This window comes from Myotis davidii, unplaced genomic scaffold, assembly GCF_000327345.1.
Source record: "Myotis davidii unplaced genomic scaffold, ASM32734v1 scaffold221, whole genome shotgun sequence".
NCBI lineage: Eukaryota > Metazoa > Chordata > Mammalia > Chiroptera > Vespertilionidae > Myotis > Myotis davidii.
Window position 1 is genome coordinate 1,632,896 of NW_006293349.1, and position 2,694 is coordinate 1,635,589.

The following is a 2,694-nucleotide window of genomic DNA, read 5'->3' on the forward strand; positions in this document are numbered from 1 at the left end:
CCATCGACTTCTCCTCACCCCCGTGATGATGAGCCTGCACCCCGTACCGCTTCCTTACGATGCTAGATGGAAACCAACCGAGGCTTTCGCAATTGTAAACCTAGAGGATTTTGGTCACAGATGGTTCGCATTTGTGGATCCTTTGTACAGACTTTGCACATATCTGAAAAGCGAAGGTCTCCCTCGATTCCCCGGTGGGCTCGTGTACGAAAGCACAGCAGGGCCTTGAGACGTTATAAAGCCCATTTTTACGACGTGTGGGCAGTTGTGTCGGGATCACCCCTTTTGTAATTCACAGCACCCCGCGCAGGGCACACGTGTGGAGGAGTCGGAGCACTTCTCCGCCCTGGCCGTCATCTTCAGGTCCCTTCCCGGGTCTGAGTCCTCTGGGATCGACGCCTCTGACTGTTTTAGGGACCTGTGGGCAACCAGTACCCCCCAAAACTCCCCCGAGGGTGACGCTCAGAGTCACGTCTGCCTTTTTAGGGGATGAGTCACCCTGGCCCGTGCACTGGCTGTCTTTGTCGAGAATCTGACTGTGTGAACGTCCACCGCAGACCGAGCGCGGACAGCGCGCCCTGACTCCAGGTGTTTCTAGCTTTTGTATTCTTCGTCAGAGGAGGCCCGTCCCAGTGTACTTACGGCCGTTACTCCTGTATTCACTGCTGAAAACTGGAGCCACCTGAAGATCTGTCACATGTCACACACAGTTCATTAAAGATGATACGATAAACCTGAACATGTGCTCGAAGCCTTGTTCATTTTGGGCAAACGGCGACATACTCCTCTCTAAGCTGTCATTTAATCTGGGAAGAATGCAAGTATTAATTTTTAATTTATTCCGCTCCCTACAGTAAGATAAGCATTATACCTCTGATTACCCCTTGTTTAGAGGATGAACTTGACCTCTCTGCTTGTCGTGTTCTCCAAAGTTCACATGAGATAGACAACCTAGTTTTCCTCCAATGAGAAGACTTCTTAAGATAATGGATAGCATGTGAAATAAATTGCGATCCCCGAAATACCCAAGTGAGACGAGGATACGCCACCTCCTTCCCACCTTCGGGAAGTCCTCTGGGCTTTACACCGCAGACGGCGTGTCACCCGCGGCTGTTCGCACTTAGAGCGCCAGCGCTCCTTCGAGGGCCCTGCACTCACTCACTCAGACGCACTTAGGTCCCGGCCTTGGCACCTGGGGCTTCAGACGCTCTTTAGAAGCCTCACCGGCGCCACCTTTGGACAGTTTGTGTGACAGACGAGCGTGGGGCTGGAAATGCCATGTTAGTTGGTCAGTTCAGCCGGGAATTGGGCTCTGAATCCACTCAGCCACACGGTGGCCATTATGACGCCCAACCCTGGCACTGACGTGGGCACTTCCATCTGGATCCCTGCCCCGTACAAGCCACGGGGAGCTGCCCTGGCTCAGGGCCTGGCCTCCAAGGAGGGGAATCTGGAGTCTTTAAAAAAATATATATGTATATATATATATAGTTTTGTAATATATCTTCCTGGCAAGGGAAACAAGAGGGAAAAAATTTAAAAATGGGACTACATAAAATTAACAAGTATTTGCACAGTAAAGGAAACCATCAACAGAACAAAAAGACAGCCTATGGATTGAGAAAAGATATTTGCCAATGATACATCTGATATGGATTAATATCCAAAATTCGGGGCATGTGCCCTGCCTGGGAATTGAACCCTGACCTCCTGGTTCATAGGTCAACACTCAACCACTGAGCCACGCCGGCAGCTGGCCGGGCGGAGTCTGGGGTCCTAAGAGAATGATGCAGCCCCTGACGAGTCCTGCAGGAGCCAACCCACAGGGAAGGGGCGGGGAGAGGGCAGCTCATTCATCACAATCGGAGACTCAGCCGCCAGGCAGGTGACTTCAGCTGCCGGTCATCACGTTCTCGCCTCCAAAGCAGCAGAGGAGACTGGCCAGTAACAGCCACAGGAAAGGGGGCTGGTTGGAGTTGGGTGTCTGAGTGAGTTTATCAGACAAACGGTGAGAAAACCTTTTCTTCAAATGTGTATGTAACTCGCCCACCAGCACTGGGTCAGGTGGCAGCCAGCAGGGCCCCTTCCTGGGAGCTCTGAGCTGGAACAGTTACCTAAACCGCGGTGCTGCTTGATCTGGGCTCAATAAACCACCTTCGGGGCTTTAAAAAGAAACAGGTGCGGGACGCCAGCGGCATTGACTTACGTACGGTTTTAGCTCAGTGTCCAATGCGTTCAGTATTTTTTTCGTTACAAAAACGTTCAGAGCGCCACTGGAGAAAAGTCGTCTAGAAATCAATCACAATTGTGATTTTAAAAACCAAAAAGTTAATCAACTCCGTTACACAGGTGAGAAAACTTTTCACCAAATGTGTGTGTAACAGCCAGCGTCAGGGCCACACCTGTGCTGGCGGCTGAGCCGCTGCAGGAACACGTTTCCCTGCGTTGCCTGCTCTGGTGGACACGCACCTTCCCATTTCCGTGGGGAAAGCTCACGTGTTGAAAAGTCGATGCTGTCTTTTCCTTCCCTTTGTGGACAAAACCTTCCCTGGTTGGACCTGTATTTCCTGGCTTTACACCCACGCTCGCCGTGGCTGTGAACGACAGCCCACCGCCCCGCGGGACCCGCCGGCTCCCAGGGGTTTCCTGGAAGTTTCCCGCTCACGGGGTGCCGGCTCTCAGCCCGCGGCCCCC